Below are 21,494 nucleotides of genomic sequence, written 5' to 3'. Positions count from 1 at the left end.
ATCAACTAAATAACTAACTATAAATCATTCAACTAATAAATAAATCAAATAATCACCAATCCATAAGTTCAATTAATCAAACATTTTTGTGACCATTGTTCATTGATAATTGATAAGCTATAATAAGTTGAAAGAGTTTTAGGATATTTTTAAGTTCACGTGTGAATTTTTTCACACTTTTCCATTACATAGGTATAGTAAAATACTTTTTCAAATAATTTGAAAGAAATAAAATTACTTAAATTATTAAAACTCAATCAATATTCCTTTTTAAAGTAAACCAGGTAATTCAATGATTTAATCAATTAGAGTTCCGTTTATCGACTTTAATTTACTCATCGCTTATAATTAAAGGTTGAATTTTTTTATGCAATCGCATTTTTTAGTTGGTTACAACATTTTTCCAACACTGACTGATGATGGTCGTTTTTTGTTCAATGGGTTTTTCCGAATTTAAAAAAAAAAAAACGATTAATTAATTTTTGAACGCTGTTTTTTTTTTTACAAATATTATTTCTGTTGCGTTCAAACCGGTTAAGCACTTGTGTATTGGCTAGGGTCTCTAGTGTATATTTATTATTAATATGTTGGACAGTGTGGTCAGTGTATGGGCGGTGGCAGGGCGTCGGACTGTGTGCGCGAAAGAGCAACAGGAGTCAACGGAAGACTTAACCCTAAAAGGGGTGGCGAGGGACGGAATGGGCGGCCGAAACCAGAGAGACCCTCGACGACAGGCCGACGGTTACAGGCGCGCATTCTTTGATTCGGCTCCGAGCCAAACGCACAAAGGCCGCCAACGCCGCTCGTCAAGCTCATTTAAGGATCACGTGTTTCACGTCATTTCACCGTTTCGGTAAGTCTCAATTCAAGTTCAAGTAGTTCGCAAAACACTTAATACAATAGAGAAAAAAAAACATTTTTTTTTAAATACTCAGAACAAAAAAAAACCCACACGCTTGTAGAACACAATTAATTTATCATCATCGTAGTACTTATATTTTTTTAACCGGAATTTTACCGTTAATTTTGAAATTTCTATAAAATACTCTTATTTAAATCAACGGGGGTTTTTTTTTTTAATTAGACTTTGCGATTGCATTTAATCTCGACAATCACATAATTAAATATATACCTACTAAATTACAAAACCAAATCGACCACAGATAAAACATAGATGGAATATTATTACCGGAAAAAAAAATGTATTTATGGTTCTATTATGTTATTTGCTACATTTTTTTTTCATTTTTTAATGCATTTACTATTGGAAAATGCCTTTAAAAATTGTAAAAGATTACAAATCTACGTTTAGTTTGAATTCCCGTGCTAATAAAACTAGATTAATTGTTAGTTGTTGTCGAATGTAATTTATGTTAGGTACTTCATAACAAACTGGAATATTATTCGAATAATTTTTTTTTTTCTAAGCAAAGCGAAAATTAAAATAACAACTCTTATTCATTTATTTATTATTCGATTCGACTATTTATGACAAAATTATTTTTGTGTTGTTGTTTTTATGTTGTTTGGGAAAATCAAATAATTTAATATTTGCCGATAAATACATTATTCACCAAATTATCTATTATTTATTTTCTTATTACAATTTTGACCAACTGCACTCAATAATATCTCTGGTAGTGTGAATCCTAATATGCTGCATTTTTATATACCATTTTTTTAACAGTTTAATTTTTACTATTAAAGCTTGTTAGTCATGTGTTATTATAATTTATATCATTACAAATATTTTATGATAAACCATATCATAATAATGTCTTAGTCTACATAAACTATTTAGATACTAAATTATTATAACATATCTGTATTTTAAACCTAACGCGGTCAATCTAATAACTTATTCTATCACATGCACATTACATTCTAGTTTCAATACATAGCTGAAAAGGTATATTTATTTTCCATAAGACGCTTAAGATGGTTAAGATTACGAGGCACGAACTTATATTTTGCAATAACGAATGTAGAGATACATTTTTTTTTTAAGAGGTTTAGTGTTCGGCAATAGTATCTAGCATCGTAGATCTATGAATGATCTATCTCATTTAGCTTAAAAATCTAGATTTTATATATATATATATATATCTTCATTTTTTTTAATATGCGTGTCTTATAAATTGTAGCCACGGCAAAAAATTATAATATAAAATAATTATTTAGATTTTGTTTTAATAATACCGCTAAAACCTATTAAAAATAATGATATGTCACCTACTATAACTATAGTTTTATACAGTTTATATATTACAGTTATTAAAACTATGATTATCTATGATTCCGAGATTTGATCATAAAACTAATATGGTTTCCCGTTATAACACTTAGTAAGAATGAATTGTTAGGTTTATTTCTAAAAATTAAACGCACTCGGTTATTAGTAATATCGTTGTTGTTTTACCTTCAACTGCATTTCTTCAAACGGTACCTTATTTATCTAGTAAAAAATAAATAAATACCTTCGGATCTTTCGCGCCAACTATATTGTTCAAAGGAATTTTTTTTATTATAACTTACTTTTTACGACTGGAAAATTCATACTTTTGTTGTCTTAAGCCTGAGCCCTTCGCATTCTATAGATGGCGAAGCAATAATAATATGTATATATAAAATCGTATACTTACGTTTTAATCTTAATTATTTTATAAAAAGTTACGGAAATTCATACACAAAGGTCTTTTGTATAAGTAATGTAATTTTTGTTGAAAATAGTTTTTATTGCTGCAGTGAAATAGTAAGCAACAAGATATTAATATTTTTTTTTTTTTAGTAAAAATAAAATTTTAGAAGCTTTTATTTTTACGTTCAAGGAAATTTACATAGAATATTATGATAATATTATTTGAATTTTGTGTTTATTGTTTGATTACATTTTACCGGTGTAAGCGTTTATACATAAATACAATCTAAACCATAATATATATATATATATATATATATATATATATATATATGTGTGTCATTTGTGTTGACTTACATTGTTTTTAATATAGTACAATATCTATTGTGCACTGTCAATGATTACAGCTGTTAAACGCGGCGGTTTAAAATTTAAATCAGCTGTACAAGCGAGTAATCTATTTTTGCAATTTAAACAGTATTTTGTGCCTAAACTAGCATGGGCTTTAGAGGTGGATTTTGAAAAACCGGCCGATTACAATCAAAATTGCACAAATAAAATGATAATATATTTTAACATGAACTCTGCAAGCGCGGCGACTAGAGCACATTATCGAAAGTCAGTCGAGTGTTTTTAGTCGGTACTGTCACTTTCACGGCGGTTTAATTTACCGTTTAACCTGAACGAGCCACTCTAAGCACCGTATAACAAGTGCACTTGGTGTGCATTTTGCGGAATATATAATTCGGCTAAGTACCTCCCAGGTCGCCAGCGTCCTGTCCGGGACAGCCCCTTCTCTTTGAAAAAAGAACAAAAGTTTGAAAAATGTCCAGGAGAGAAAAGGTTGACCCCTTTGATTAGGTATTTATATGGCACTTATTGTCCTATGCATCTGACCCGAAAAGAGTGCTCAATTGTTTAGCCGTCGTGGGTTTATTATTTTTTTTTTTTTATTATTATTTCGAAAATCTATTCATTTGCCGAAAAAAGTGTAATGTTGTTTTGCTTTGGCCGCGACGACGACGACGACTTGTCGGTCACATTAACGGAAACGGTCCGGAAATTGTTTACACAACAGCTATTGTACTTAACATTCATGTACACCTTAAGCTAAACCTAATAACAATAATAATCACAAATCTTCATTAAGGAAAAATATTTTTAAAACGGGTTTAACCCGTAAAACGCTCGGTTCGAAAATCGCAATAATGTATTTTTACAAAACGACTAACTTAACACATTTTTGGAACAGGTCTGGCTTTATTGGACACGAATTTAATTAGAATGGAAAAGTATGTAATAAATGATTATAATTCATTAATCTAACACAATTTTATAAGCAGTTAAAATTGTTAAGCTATTATAATATATTTAATCCATTTGATGCATTAGCATGTTGTATTTTCCATCCATTATAATTATCGAGTACAATAGGGTGAATGGTATAAATTCAACAATTGATCCCGCTGACCCGCTGAATGTGAATAATAATATAATATATTGCTTGGCTCTCAATCAACAATCCTCTTATGAAAGTCCAGACTTTCGACCATCACCCATGTAACACGATAGTTTTTAAACATACATATTTTTTGAGGATATTACTATATGTATTATTATGCGTACGAAATGTGAATTTAAAGTATATTTATTACACATAACAGCTAATTGTGTGTTTCAAAATCGTTTTATATTTATATTTCGGAATAGTACACTTACTTAATATTATAATTTATGTTATATTATTTTAAAATTTTGAATTTAAATATTGTTGTTTTTTTTTTTTTTTTTAATAATTTATGAATACAATCGATTACCGTCGAATGGTCTGAACTGAAATGTGATTAAAAACAATAATTATACTCCTAAACTAATAAAAAGCATACAATTACGTGTTTCGCGAGCAATTTTGATGGCATCAACATTGGACAAACTGTATTTTGAACCTCTATCGCCATTATTGATTGAATAAAATGTCTGCTACTATATGTCTTTGCAATCAAATCGTGATGGACGTTTTTAGCGTCTAGCCATTCGGCTTCTGGTTGACTATCAGTACTTGTAGGTATTATTTACATTTAAGTCTGCGCCAAAAACGTCCCCACGTGCCTACACTTAAGTTTGAAGCGTATGGTCTAGAAAATGTCCATAGACATTATTAAACATACACAACGAGGTAGTCGTCAAAGTTCCAGGGAATCGCTTTGTAACACTCGTGTCCGTAGAAAGCTCACAGCGGCTGTGGCACGCGCCTGGAACACAAAAGAACCGTTGTGGGCTATTCGGCGCTTTATCAAGTTGTCTTTGTATAATACCGCGTGTTTACCTTTGTGCCGTATACCTAAAACCGGCATGCCATCGCCGTGCGTAGCAGCTGTCATCTGAAGAATTTGCGTTCATTACTCTGCCATGATACATATTGAGCTTTTAATAACGAAAACTAAAGCGGCAATGTAAAATGACCAAACCTCGCGAATAACGCAAACTTACGCGTACACGGTGTTGGTATTATTTGGCGATTCGCGGCATAGGTATATTCCATTACAACAAGAATAATATAACTTGTTTGTTCACACGTCTTGTATTCATAGGACTGTATACTTACACGTTAAACGCACGACAATGTTATTGTTATTATAATCATAACCGCAAGCCGTTCTTCGGTTCGTAAACAAATGCATTTTACCATTTTTTTTTTTTTTTGTTAAAATATGCAATTATAGCAGTTGTACTGTCAAATCAGTCAACTAATTTCAGAAATTTCTTTTATAATTAATGAAGGATCCGGTACAAAAACCTACACTTTTTATCAATAATTGTTTTTTCATGAAACAATTATTTACATGTTCGTGCATCAAACAGTAAAATCTGACTATAATTTACAAAATTATTATAAAACATTTTTCCCGACAACAGAGGTAAATGGGATAGTGGATTTTCTTCTTGCATCGGACCCTTCATTAATACAAGTAAAAAATAATTTTTTATAATATTTATCCAAGAGTAGTCTAGCCTAGTATTCTTCTTTTGACAAGCTCGGCTGTCCAAAGTGATATTAATCAACTCACTGATTCGGAAATATGAAGACATTCATTGTTTCTAATTAAAATTATGTCCTGTACGTCAAGAATATTTTTTTTCTGCGTTTAAAGTGTCCTACCGATCTATCCAAGTTCTACAAACCATATTTATTTTTAAAATTAAGATTAATCATCATCATATATATATATACACTATGAAACGTCGCTTGTAATACAAAACATTGATCCATTGTGCTTAAGGTTGTCAGTTCTGAAAAAAAAATTATTTCAATTACTGTGCATGGTTGAATTTTTATAGTTAAGTAAAAAATGAACTCCAATAATCATAAAGTACATGTACGATGATATTATGACATATTATTGACCTTTCAATAGTTTTCTGTCACGCTCCTTTTGCTTTGAAAATAATAATTGATATACCAGTTGACGATCGATTGGACGAGAAAGTTCTAAGCTGAAGTCCGGTAGTCCGGAGAAAACATCCGGCATTGCAAGACGGTCTCGGGGGAACACGCGAACGTTTACCGGCACCCTCGGTTAATGTTAAATGATTGGGAGGAGAAGGAGAAGCAGGACAACAATAAAATATCGGCACTTAAAACCAATCTGTCGGAGTACGAAAAGTGGTTTAAACAACTCCACGTACTTTTGTCCCTTCAGAAAGTTTCGCTGGTCGCCGTCTAAAAGTTCTGCGGAGAATCAAATTGATGTCGGCCGATTGGTTTCAGTTATTTTCACGATCCTTTACTTTATTATTTCAACCTAGTTGCGACTTCATATCACATATACGGTGGATGTCAGTGTTGGGCATCAATCACTAATTTTTTCAATCAAATGTCGATTGAACTGAAAAAATTAACAATGTATTATTTGCCGGTTAAACAATTAGTGGGAATTTAATTACTCGTCACATTTTTACGTTAATATAGTCAGCTAAATATTTAATCATAAATCGACCGCATAAACAATTTATCAATAATCAATTAGTCGGTGGTAATTGGTCAATACGAGTTAGGTCAGATACAGTCAGACGGATGTTTAACATAAAATCCTATCAAGTCAAAATCAAAAAGAGAAGACATTTTTTTAGCACATCGAATTGTGTTGATTACACAAATATCAAATCGGTGTTATTATAAGTTTTATGACCGACCAAATATACATGTACCCAGTCTACATCGGCATTGACAAATATTTAGAGAGGGGCAGGTACTGAAGGAAATTGTATAGGGTCAATATCAATGATGATTTTGTAAAAATCAAACGCGATTTTTCATAGATTGAACTGGCTGTTTTTTTAACTTTTGTTGTCTTCTTAACTTCGCCTTACACTGCCAACCACACGGGGACGGTCATAAACAGTAATAAAATTACTGTAGTATACAGTGTTATATTTGAATTCATAATGACCATGTATTATTTTGTATTATTATTCGACTAAACCCTATTTGGAAAAAAAAAACCGACGATAGTGTTCTAAAACCGTGACGATCGTTTTCGATTAAATACATACATGGTTTAACGTACCTTTAGTTAGTAGACAGACGGGGAGTGTTTATCCTCCCCTCCACTCCCCTCCCATCCACCCATCGCGCATAATTGACAGGTATAAATCCCGAAGAGATGATGGTTGATTAACCAAACCGGACAAATCGGCCCGTTTTGTTGTCCCCTGCGCCAACACTATATACATAATGTGTGTGTGTGTGTATGTGTAAAAGAGAGGTATAGGCCGCCGAACTTAATGAGCGTGTGCGCGTATTAACCCGTCGAGCATTTATTACCAAATACACGCTGCACGCCAAATACTATATCGGTCGAAACTCGCCTATAATGCCCCACCCTCTCTTCCCGGCTCCCTTGACGCCTATACACGCGGGCACGCCATGAGAAATCTAAAACGCACCCTCCGCCCCCCCCCCCCTCGCCCGCCACTCGAGTTGAGGACGAATATCCCGTTTAACCCGGGACCCGGGAGGTATGGTAGGGTAGGGGTGGGGGGGGGGCGAGGCAAGATTAACTGACTTTAGGGTATTCTCCCCGTTATGGATAGTGGACGTTCCCGAAAGCCACTCGATGACTGTGGATGGCCCAAAACAAATTGTCATTGCTAGAAAGTTCATACATCTGTTTTAGAAAATTGATGGTCTATTAGACGATTTATAGCAATACAGCACGATTTATCACGGAAACCGCGAAACGGGTACGGCCAACAACCGTACGACCGGTTATAATTAATTATTAAAACTATTATTACACAGTATCATCAGCGACGTTTCTAGTAGTTTAAGATTTTTGAACATTACGCTAATATTGTCTGTAGATTTTGTCGCGCGTTGCCCACGCGAGTTGTTAGTTAAAAACACTGTTAAAACTGGTCGCCTGTAGACTGAAGTGTAAATCAACGGTTTCTGAGTATAAGTTTTTATCAGATTATCTGTTGCAAACAAATTATACAATCCGAACAACAAGCACAGCGAGGTCAGAATGATAAAATACTGAAAAAAAATAAAAGTGTTAAATATAAATGTTAATAACTATATAGGCAATATAGAAAATATTCTTAACAATGTTAAAAAAGTTGCTATCCCTTTTGGGGATAAGGGTTGATTATTTTGTGGTTGTTTCTTACTGCAGATCGGTAGGGTTTCATCTAAAGAACACCTCAGACAAAACTGGAACTAATTCAACATTTTTTTCAGTAGAATTATTCCATGCCATACTACGTTAAAAGTTATTAAGCTACTAAGTATTACTAAGTTGAAAAATATGAGTCAATATATCAGGGAATCTTCTCGATTTGAAACGGATAGGAGTGAACTTTTTTAACTTTTAACATTTTAAAAGTTCATTTAGTGTAATTTTAAATGGATTTTAAATCGGTTTTTAATAGAATAATACTCGCTTACCCCACACCACAAAAATGTTGAAACTGAATGATAATATTGTTCAGAAACATATTCGACCAGAAGTATTGCATTTATTTTTTGAATAAACACTTTTCGAACCATCGATGCAGCTTTTAGGTGGTGTTGTCTTGTTTTAAACTTTTCCGCCGTTTAAAAGCCAGCGGGTGTACTCATATCCCTAACGGATTTTGCCCAAATTTAATAATCATCTAACAATTTTTTCAACTTCGATGCAGAGCTGAGAATTTTTATACAAAATTTACTTTGTCGACAACAATTATTATCACACGTATGGGATTTTTAACTGTATGCTATTGAACGGTCGAGTGTCGTTTATATTTGTACGGAACGTTCAAGAGGCGATCAAATAAAATTACTGTTATTTTCGCATAAAACGCATAAGGCGTAGCCAATTTAATCTCATTCTACCCTCTGGCCACGACATCGAACGACACAGTCAGATAATTGACACAAAACGGACAGAACCGTCGCTACATTCAAGAATTCCAGTGTCATAATGGCCTATTACTATTTAACGGTAGTGTTGAATGGTCCAACATCCACCCCTTTTCAACTTTTCCGCTTAAAATGAGTATTTCATTATTACTAACAATTTTGCTTAGACAAAAAATCTAAACAAATCCGAATCAAACATAAATAAAAAGCGATTTATGTTATACTGAAAATAAATCAATGAATATTCCTGCAACGCGTCAGACTCTTTTGTAATTTGTAAAATTGTACTTTATGTTATGAAAGTTCGTTTTAAATGGAAAAATTCTCACGGCTTCAATTATGTGAATATTTTTGAAATCTGTTTAATAATTTTTTTAAATAAAAAAAAATGTTCTGATTAAAAACGTTAAGCTTTCGAAATCAAAGAAACAAAAAACAATATTGCCAACTTTAGATAATCTCTTTGTCCGAAACAAATTATGTTTACATAGACCTTTCATGGCCTTTCTAGTGTCATCCATTCAAGTATACTATTTTATTCCGTCACGACAATATAGTTTATAATATAGTGTAATACATATATTTTTTTATTATTTATTTTCAAATGATGTTTTCTGCATCGATTCGCGGTCGTGTACAGCACATATTATTATGCTCGAACGGCATGTAAGTACCTATATGTTATGTATATATACTCGTATATTATCGTATTGTAGTAAATAAAAACAATGATCGGCAGAATTGGAAACGGAACGTCTGGCAAAATAAGGGCGACGAGGAAATCGAGAGGAAAATATCGAAAGGGGGAAAAAATCGACCAAATAAGGAAAACCCGGGGACGTTTCCCCATTGTACGGCGGCGGCAAGTTCCATGTGAACCAGTCCGCGGCAGTGCGTTTTAATCTATCGTCGTCGGTAACCTAAAATAAATCTCATGTCAATACCAGAAGAAACACACCGTTTCCTGCACCCCGTTCCGTTTAAGTTTAACTGCCGGGTTTTCGGCCCTTCCCGGGGGGCGAGGGAGGAAGGTATGTACATATGCGCCGTGTTGAAGGCTAAGAGGAAAAGGGTAATACCGCTGCCTTCGACCTCTCGCATATACGTCGCTGTTCTGCTGTTGTTTTTGTACGAAAAACTGTACGGTTTTTATTTTTTTCGTGTCACAAGTCACCCCGTTGAAGTTAATGTTTTGCCTTATTCAATTTCCTTTATTTGTTTGATTCGCGAAAAAATAAAAAATAATACCGGCAACGACAGTCTCCAGTTAGTTTTTAAATACACCCGACCCGCTCACGATGCCGGTATAGGTACAAATCGCAGCGTTTCCATTATAATTAAAAAACCGTGCTTACGGTAACGTTACACATCACGTCGTCGCCGTACATAATACAGAATTTCCTGCCGTTTGCAACACCTCCCGAGTAATTAAATATTTTTGAATCCAATTTATTTAAACTAATGCTGTCGTACCGTTGCACAATCCCTACAACTAACGGCGTTTTAACCAGTCAATATTCGCTTTTGCCCGTCCTCTTGTGTTGTTTGATTATTTTGTATGTAAAACCACCATCAATTACTTATCAGTTATGCGTAATAATGATTTTATTATATTTTTTTTTATAAGCGCTTTTCGTTTTTAATTTCTAAATGCAAAACAAAACATTTAAAATTTTTTTGACTCCACTGCTTGCATAACCAACAGAGCCATATACCATTTGAAAATAGTAACTGGTAAATTTACAATATTTCAATACTCTTCAATCAAATAAATAACACAAAGAGGACTTGTTTAGGATTTAATATTGTAATAATATAGTGCTTCAGAATTTTTATACCAACTCTCTGATATCATAATCATATAATCCTTTTTTAAATACGAAAACAACTCTATTTGCTTTTGGACTGCCTGTTTTGCAAGTTAAATAAACTGCCCAGACAAAGATAATGGTGTAATATACTACAATTTCTTTCTTCAATAACTTATCTCAATAATTATTCACCTTATCTGTCTTTCTCGTTTGTAAGAATCTATATCTCAAACATCTTATCTCCAAAATCTCCATTTTCAAAGCTGAGCAATCGTCCGAGGCACAATCGTACAAACAAAATCACTTGGTTGAAATGTGTACCAAAAAATCAATAGCGATAAAGGAGCGTTAAACTCTTTAAGACGAATCGAAAACCAAGTAACTATCGACAGTGAGCGACGATACAACGACCAAGAGATAACGCTGTTTTAGACAGTCCAAATCGGTCACGGACATTTCCAATATCCCGACAAAACAAACACTATCGTGTAAAATCAAGCTTCTGCTAATTTTTCAAAAACCCATCCAGAAATCACACCAACAGTTTATTCAACAACAGTTAAACGTTTTTCGAATGTTCAATTCACTAACAGTCTCCTAATATTATGTTTTATAACTTTGCACGCCCGAACGGCTGTTGTCCATCTTTATTTATGTACATTATTACTCACGTATAATTAAAATGGAATTACTCAGAAACAAGTAGGACCCGTACGGCATTTGCATAAGGTCTATGTGTGTGTGTGTGTGTGTGTGTGTGTATTGTGTAACGTTGACTAATCGGTCATTTTATGTGTCACGAAAAAGCACACGCTGGTGAAAATGCTGATTTTCGTCCGTCCGCCTAAAAGCGCACCGGGACGTTGTTAGTCAAAAGCTATACAGCGTTGAAGAGGAAAAAACGGTTGGCATGTATAATATTGTTTTTCGGCCAACACTGCGGACCGCATGGACACCGAAACGTTGGTTGTTCAAACATGTGTTACATGTTTTTGGTTGCTTGTAACCATTATATTGCAATTTTTTTTCTATCCTCCCCCCCCCCCCCCGGAGCACTTTAGTTGAAAATGAGATTATGATGATCGAGGAGTACCGAAAAAAGCAATATCCCTTATGTATGTATTGTTATAAATGGCTTTCTGATCTGATTCACCTATGCCGTCCAGCGATTTTAACTTGACCTAAAACATTTTTTTGTTGCGTAAAAAATAGATTTGCACCACAAGTTTTAACGTTGCTTTCCCTCGTTTTAATTTCAAAATTTCCAAAACAAAATATGAGCAGGTTATAGGCAATAAAAATGCTTTGATTTCGACCTATTTCACTTGCCTAACTTAACATAACCTAACCTAGTTTAATTATTTATGTTGCTCGGTTACGGAGGAAATCAACCATCGATGGTAATAATATGATAAGGTATTAATACAAAATTAATATTCTGTAGTAATATTAATAAATAGTTTGAAATTTTGATAGCAGATTGTTTTAAATTTGGTTGTAAATTTGTATTCGTGATAGAGTTTTAACAAAACCTTGTGGAGAGCAGCTATTCCGAATATGGTTATAACCTAAAGGGCCGGTTTACGTGTAATACTACAGAGCTTCAAACAGTTCTAAACATATAATGTAAAAAAATGCGAATTAAAATAAAATAGTCTAAGATGATATTGAAATGGTAGCCGCCATTTTGGAGTTTGCAAATTTTTTTTATGGTAATTGTTTGTGCAGAAATGTGTATTAACATGTTTGTACACAATATTCCACGAGTTATTATCAAAGTTTCGATTATTTTAACTTTGTAAAATAAGTGTAAGGTGATAATTACGAAAAACGGTATTAAGTGCGCTATTTTTGTGAAAAGTGTGCTACGAACGAGTGCCTGAATAGAGACTTCTTTCTGGATCCCGTTGTAGGAATGTAGCACGGGCTTTGCTACTATTATAGTTTAATATTGTGAACCGACGCAGCGGTTAATAAGTCATCGGAAGTTTAACATGGAAGCTAAAAGAAAAAAAAACTAAAAAAAGTCAGGATCTCTAAAGTTATCACAACCCGTCTGGGTCGAACCGACATTGATGACCGTCCGGACGTTGATGACTGTTCGGACATCCGAATTTCGCTTTAAGGCCGCGCGGTTTATTAAAAACTTCCAAGTCCGGCGGCGGCTTCGTCCGTGGTGTTCCATCAATTTCCGATTTTCTTTCGGGCCCGTGGCTTCTTATAGGTATACGTACAATATATAATATATAAAATAACAACGTGGTATGCGGACGGCGTTTTTAAAAACTCGACCGGTGATAAATGAAACGCGCGCCAGCGATAACGCGCGGTATAAAATAACCTTTTATGTATGCTCGACCCGCGTCTCTATCTCTCTCTCTCTCTCTCTCTATATACAAGCTCATCGGGTCTGACAGTGTGTAAACAATCGGAAACGTCCACTTCTGTCTCTGGCAAAACACACATGCACACACAAACACACACACACACAGCGGAGCTCGGCCATTTCTCACACGTCACCGTCGCGGGTATCGTCACACGGAATTCGCCGCCGCCCCTCCCCCCCCCCAAAAATGAAATCGCCGGACCCTGCTGGCCGGCCTTTTGTTTGGCATTTTTAATTGGTTCGATCACCGCCCCCGCACAGTCGGTCGGTCGGTCGGTCCGTCCCGGTCTCTTTGGACCTCAATGTATCTTCGTCAAACCCGTCTTGGCGACGTCTTCATTCTTCGGGACCGCCGCCGCCGCCGCCGCCTCCGAACCGATATATTACGACCCCTGCCCCTCTGACCCTCCCCTTTGCCGCCGGTGTCTTTGAAAACGGATTACGCCGGTTGCCGTCGTGTTTTTAGTAGCTTTACGGATTTTCCTATAATATTATTATCCGAGTACGGGGGCAATAATATATCACCCGTTTAGAGAGCTGATCCCTCCTCCCCCCCCCAGCCCCGGAATCGCGCCCTTGTCGACCGTACATCGTTTAAAGGTTGACTTTTCGATAAAAACAATTTAAGCAGTAAAATACGCTCCGCCACCGTCGTTTGCAAAAAAAAAAAAAATTTAGGGCCCTCGTTACGCACACATACAGACACGACGACAAACAACAAGCATAAATATAATATTATATTATATATTGTTATACTCTAATACCGTAATATACTGTGTAATAATATATCGAGATACGATCGCCGTCACGTCGTTCAAAAGGACAACCGTGAATAGCTGCTGTTGACCTCGGTGTTGTTTTTTTTTTTATAAATCGAACGGCTCGGTGCAATAGCCGATTATTCCCACTATATTTGTTTTATCAAAAGTAATTTTTACAATTGTCTAATGTACATTGTTTTTGTGTGCTACAAATCTATAGAGCCAATTGCGTGCCTAAGTGTTTTCAAGGGGAGGGGGGAAGGGAAGATTAAAAATAAGCCTCGAGGGTTTGGCCCCAAAAAAAAGCTTCTTTTAATTAATAATTTAATTAACTTTTGACTTAATGTGCGGTAGGATCAACTAAAAAATTTCTCGAAAACCAAATATTTTAACCAAAAACTGTTTTAAACATTTTAATAGTATATTTATTATATTTAAAAAAAAAAATAAAAATTTTATTGTACTGTATTGAATAGTACGCTGATTTCCTGTTAATATCCTGACTCTTAAATCTTTTCTCAAAAAATGTAATAATTTCTTTATTTAATATAAAAATATAACGTTAAGGTGTAGACTGTATTATAATAAAATCTAGATATTAAAAAATACAAAGAAAATTGTTTAAACTCCTAAATATTACTAAAAAAGCGAAGTTAGCCTCTTTTAATAGCACCTGTATTATTACATAAACGCTTAAGTGAAATTTCAACGTCCTGCGAGATAATACAGGCTTAAACAAAAAAATAAAATGTATTGCCAATAAATACGTCCATAAGGGTTTTTGTCTGGTGATAAATGTGTGAAAGGTGCGATTTTTTGGAACAGAACGGCGTGCTCACCGTTGACAGACTATAAAACCCGTACTACTTTTTGAGACTGTGAGTATATAAACAGAAGGGACTTTACTTAGTAAAACAGAATAAAAATTGTTAACAAAAACTCACATAATACAACGAAAGCCAGACGATAGCGATTCCGTGTAATAATATGGCAAACTACTCATATAATAAATAGCAGTTATTACCTTGTGATATTTTGACAAGCTTTGCATTCTGTTTTAAAAATATGTGTATGGTAAAATATAATATGAGCAGGCTCAAGTTAACACAAGTGCAGACGTTAGAGGGGCATTTGTGACTTTTCCCCTCAAATCTATCGGCCCTTCGGCCCCAGTAAATCCATTCGTAACCTACCTACATACGGTTTATTCATAGTTTTTAATGACTAACGTTAACGGTACTGTGTTTATTTTGGTTTACACCAATTATATCATATGCAAAAATCGTTACGACAGGAGAATGAGATCACAATACATAATAAACAAATCGCCATAGTACTCCATTATGGCACAATAATTGAACTAATTTTGTTTGTTTTTTTTTTTCCATAGCACAGTATTAGAACCGAAAGGTCGCAGAGACATCCGCAAGGATATAATACTCATACTACTAATAGTTTACAGTGAATAGCTCTGAGGCATAAAATAATGAGTGTCTAGGTATATACAGACTACTATTATAAACATATCCTCTTTTATTCTCATACATATATATATTTATACACATTGTTTTTTTTATGCCAAAAAATATTTTACAAAATACCGAACAAATTATTGGACATTTTAAGATCTTATTATTTTGCTGTGTGCAATGCTTTAATTGCATTAACTATACTGGAAAGTCCAATACATTTGGCCAAAAGACATTGAATAGTTACAATTTTATTTTAAGTTGTTTTAAAAATGTTTTAAATTAATATATTGTACTATAAAAGTACATGCTAAATGCATTTAAATTTATAACAACATAATAATAATAAATGTAAGTATTTCATTGAAAAGAGGAAATGGGCATACTGGCAGGACGTTAGTTCCTACAGGCCGATAACAATCTTCTGATATATTCTGCAATATTGTTGTACAGAATATAATTGAGTGACAGCTGAGACGAAAAAACAGCTATTATTTTAATCTCTAAATGTAACGTTACTTAAGTTTTTGACAAGTTTCAGAAACAGTAGCGGAAGGTATTAAACTAAACCCGATAAGAAAAACATTTTAAAATTAACAAAACTGTTGATGGACAGTTGACATTTATAAAGAAAACCAAAAACAATAAACATAATGTAAAACGTTATTTTTCAATTTTTCTAATTTATTAAGGTAAACTATATTAGCATGTTTAAACTATTTTAGTTTAGTTTTCTAAAACAGTTGATATTTTTAATTCTTAATATATCTTTGACAAATATTATACTTTTTTAGAAAAAGTTAACTGACTATGAAGATTTTTCGAATTTATCATACAAACATTTTGAGAAAAGTTTGTCGACAAAAATTCAAAACCTATTATTGCACTCGTATAGTGTAGCATTTATTTTATTAAAATCAGAAACTGGTCGAGTAAAAATAACGAAAAATATTTATTTAATTATCAAACCTTGCTTGTTTGTTTTGCTTTTAATCAAATTCGCGTGTAAAAAATAATAAGTAAAAAGTTGTTAATTTTATTTTTTACCCGTTTTTAATTAAAAATATATAATGTAACAGAGTTTTGTTTACAGTTAAAATATTATTTGTAATCCCCGAATTGACTACACGTATAAAGTATATAACCCGAATTATCCGTGTTTCAACAGTATAACACATTTTAATTTCGCTTCAAAAGTCATAACATACGAGTAATATACTCTTGATATGCAAAATATATAATAATGCATACATACAATATGTTATGTGACATTTTTTTTTTTCGTTTTAATGATGAATGGTGTTGCGCAAATTCAGCCGGCGTTGAAATTGAAAATAAAGTTCTCATTAAAATTTTTTTATGGAGAATTGCAACAAGATAGACACTTATTCGGATAGGTATCTAGGACTAATCGACAATAGACACAAGTGTGAGGTGGGTTATATAAAAAATATCAACGCCTAGCTCTGACAAGTGGTAAATAATATTGTTACATGATCTCACTTTGGGATAGCACTGAAATATTATATCAAAATTGTCGTTATTATTAGTGTAAGGCGGTTGTCTTGATCGGTTTATGGTGTTTTTGCCGTCCATAAAATCATCGCGGATCGACCGGTCCCAGGAATTCAGTCGTCACGTGGGTGGCGGACACTGCGGGGGGGGGGGGGGCAACAGGTCATCCGGGGAGGATGCCAGCGAACAGGACATAAGGGGAAAAAACACATACCCCTCGTCCGGTCTTGTTCCGGAATCCGTATACTGGCGTGTAACACTCCCTCCTCGGTCCTACCTATATATATATATATAGGTATATATGCTCGGAGCCGGCCAATTAATAATATCACTGGTCCGAGTAATAACAATTAATAATAGGAAAAGAGGTCTAACGAGGTTTTCCTAAAGTGTATCATAAACAGTTAAGGCATACATGTGTACATATAAACTTTGCACGGTATACATGGAAGGGTGGCGCTTGGTCTGGCGCGACGCTGCGGTTATACGGCCGGTCATCCCTCTGATATATCACACACAATACTGTTGTGCCGGGGACTTACCGTCGTGCGTCCATTATTATATCAGCAGCTATGCTGTTTAACTGCTACAGCGCCACACACACACGCATGCCATGCCAAATATTCCTAACCGTCTTGTGATTTATTGCCACCGGTATCCGATAGCGGATCTAGAATTATTATTATGAATTCCTCGCAGCTCCAGCAGCCATTATATTATAACCGGTCCACGGCGGCCGTAAATAAAAACACAAACGTTGTGGTTATTAACCACACTAAACCTACTACCTGGTATAGTAAGGTACTTCACGGCAGTGACGGTCAAATTTTCGGTCAACTGATAATCTGATTAAAACTAAAAAAAAATCTTTCATGAGCGATGAGAAAATTAAAATTTTAGTTTATAGGTGGTATGGTGTTCTCTTAAACACGTGCATTATAAAAATTCTAAATCTGAATGTTATCTTAGTTTATATATTTGCGCAGTGAGCCAGTAAATAATTATTTTTTTTTTACTTTAAAAATTAGAATTTTCATCCAAATAATGGACGTGGACAATAGACCTTATTCAATACACTACACCACAAGAAAAAGTTGTTTCATACTACTATCAATAATTTTATTAGAGGAAATTTTATTTTATTTTTAGAAATGAACTCTCCGTCCCTTAATTGCACACAGTTTATAAATCTTTCCACCAATATTTGATGAAAACAAACGAAAATATTTAAATTTTAACGCACTCCATAATTAAAAAGATTTTACATTATCCAGGTATTTTTAATTTTAACATTGATTTTGTTTTAATAACGGAGATGAGACAATTTTGTCGACAAACAACATAATAACGATACAAACTTTCTCGGAATAAATTTGAAAAGTGCGAATAAACAATGAGAAAACTGCAATTTGCAATCAAATAAAGCCGAAAACAGCGCCGGGAGAAATATTAAAACTGTTATTGATAAAACGGAGATATGTTACTTGAAATAATTAGACGGACCGAAAACAATATGCACAAGTGAAGTCATAACGAACAATAACCAGTTAAACCCACGTCAAACGAGTCGACCGCAATGCAACAAAAAAAGGACAATTTCCTTTACAAACTGGTTGGTTGTTTTTTTAATTACAAAATTAATTTGTAACTCATATAGTCCGTTTTGATTACAACCGAAAACGTCACAGCCTTGAAATAAAAAACGACATAAGAACGATATATTATTTAGAAAACAGATGATTACTTATTATATTATAGTTACAGTCGATAGATTTAAAATTAAGATTTTGTAGTCGTTATACGATCCATCGGTTCTAGTCGACTAATATGTAGTAGTGATTATAGTATACTTATCCGCTTAAATGTGATATATGGACGATGGTGATGGCTGCTAAACAATTGAGGATTTTTTAAAACAAAATAAAAAAGTACTTTATAATAGGATCTCTGTTTTTGTTGTATCAACGTCACGTCAACGATGCATTTTATTATAAAAGCATGTTTTCCTATTGAGTGAGCAATTGACTTCTAAGAATGCGAAAATGAAATTGATCAACACAGTAGAATTCTAATTATTTTTTCTTTTCTATAAATATATATATAGTAACTGCCGACATTTTCAGGAATCGGGAAGTGTTTAATAAATAGCGCCACTTATTCAAATGCCTTTACGCGTCATAACATTTTTTAATAATTTACAATCAAAAAGCGTACACGTCGTCGCCTCCCTGTGAAACCTCATTAGTCCATAATATAATGACTTTTCAGAAACTCAGCAAATTTGTATACTAGCTGTGTGTATGTTATTGCTTCCGACGAACATAATTTAATAGCAATAAAAATACCTACTTAACTTTCGTTTTTTATGTTTGTTTTGGATCTCGTTTTAAATAAATAACAAGAAATCTGTTTGTAATAAAGTCTGAAATACTAAATTGTTCACCGGCGCATAGTGCACAATTCGTAGTATAATTTTTCATTATACCTTAACCGGATAGTAATTGAATATTTTACATTTAATCGCAATATTTTTCATGTTAACGACGTATTCGGATAAAAAATTAATTTTTCATTTTCAACTTGGAAGCAAATCTGCAAAAAGTATTTTTGATCGCGCAAGACATCGTTACGTTTTTAAACCTATAAAAAAAATTGCCCACACAAAATTACCGTTGATCATAAACAAAGACGCTATCGAACCGCCATCGCTGCTTCTCAACTGCTTAACGGAATTTTGAATTATAAATTGAATAGAGTTTTTATTATTATTATAATTTGATATTCTATTATATGGTGTAGGGGAAATGTAATCCGGCGGCATTGAAATTAATCGTGGATTAATATCAGATTTAAAATACAATTCCGACCACCGAACACGCGGCGTATTGGAGTGGTTGCAATGGAATGCATTAACAAAATCCAATCGTATTCATGGGCTCAAAAGTATTTGCTTCCTGTTCGTTTGTTGTCATGTCATACGCCACCGCATACCGGGTCACATATGTCTAATCAGAATGTCTGAATCTACTCGGTTCAAAGCAATTTTTTATTATGTAGTTTGTCCGTTTATAGAAGTACAGACTATTAACAGAGGCCCCTTCAACTGCGATAATGGTGTTAAACAATCTATCTTTTAAATACCAAACTTTTTTTTTTTTTTTATTTATATATACATTACTTTTTATAACATTTTTTTTTGGCGTCAAAATGTAGCTTGCACAATGCGTTACAAAACTAAAAAAAAACTCTAATTTTTCCGTTTTTTTATCTTCTGTAAATTTTTTTAAAATGGATTTAATCTATTTTGAACGCCAGACCTTATTTCACGTAACCTTACAAACGTAAACAGTAATAATTTTCAGTTCTAATAAAATAATTATATCATCATTTGTAAAAATTCCACTTTTTTCAATGTTTTATATTATGTATAAAATGCGAATAAACAAGAGGAAAAATGAGGATTCCGTTTCGACGTAATGAAATATTATTTGAATGCTTTGGATAAGTTTCCAGGGAAATGATTGTATCCTATCAACAAAATGTTTTTAAAAAAAGCAGGGAAAACTTTACTAATTTTGAACTTTTTGAAATCTTTTTAGAGTTTAGTGGATTACCCGAAGTAAGAAAGGTACATTATAATCGATTGGTTAAGTAGCTACAATATTTTATAGGGTTACATCAATATCGTCTGCAGTTGAATAAAGGGAAAACTTATTTATTTTTTAGACCTTATTGAAGGATTTCGTAAGTACAACTCTGTTTCCTTATAGATTTATGTAATGACATTGGATCAAGAGTACTCGGATTCAGTAAATCTTTTTATATTAAATTGGTAAAAAATAATAGGGCATAAAATCTTTTATTTTCATATTAAATATAAAAATAGAATTTTATAATAAAGAAATATTTTTCATGTTTATAGTAAAGAAGTATTTTTTGTTCTGTACTGATATAAATTAGCAGTACATTATGTATGTTATTTTCAGTCCAACTCATTAAGATAGAGTTTATTTTGAAATTAATAGAAAATCGGATTTACTTAATATGTTTCCCAACTTTATGCACATTTCTTCTGAAGCATTTCTTCTTATTATAAAGTAATTAAATGAATCTTTTAAAAATGACTTTTTTTTTACAAAACAAATATTTACAAACACCGACTTTTAAATAAATATACTGACAAATATGTGTTCATTCCTCCACCCTTACTCCGCCGAATGCTTTATAAATCCTCTGTGCATCACATGTACCGGATATACGATTTTTATCGCATACACGGAGAAACTGGAGACAAGTAATAAAAGTTCTTTTTATACTCTTCTACACAGAAGTCAACTTAAGGACTGTTTTCGAGAAATGATTCACAAGCGACGGGCAATTGATCGTCGTAGTTGTGTTTATTTATTTGGGAGGTCGTAAAGGATTTCAAGGAACGTTTCCCTTGCACGCGATTGATTTCAGTATAATATAAAACTTCAAGATATTTAATGAGTACGAGAGAGACGTTC

General features: G+C 33.4%; 1 protein-coding gene across 1 annotated transcript in view; it reads left to right on the top strand.

The window, feature by feature from the left end:
* Window positions 1–765: 765 nt before the first annotated feature.
* The window catches only part of LOC126834460 (lachesin-like), a 63,224-nt gene continuing 42,495 nt past the window's right edge, over window positions 766–21,494 (top strand). Inside the window, exon 1 of the mRNA XM_050566390.1 lies at window positions 766–853. The gene's annotated coding sequence lies outside the window, so the exon portion shown is untranslated. The remainder of the gene's footprint in view (window positions 854–21,494) is intronic.

Source organism: Adelges cooleyi, unplaced genomic scaffold (assembly GCF_023614345.1).
Source record: "Adelges cooleyi isolate 19-005CV unplaced genomic scaffold, UGA_ACOO_1.1 ACOO_flye_CR_arks_rails_tigmint_CR_PRNA_21, whole genome shotgun sequence".
NCBI lineage: Eukaryota > Metazoa > Arthropoda > Insecta > Hemiptera > Adelgidae > Adelges > Adelges cooleyi.
Note: the sequence above shows the minus strand (reverse complement) of the source record. Positions and strands in the feature narration are given on the sequence as shown.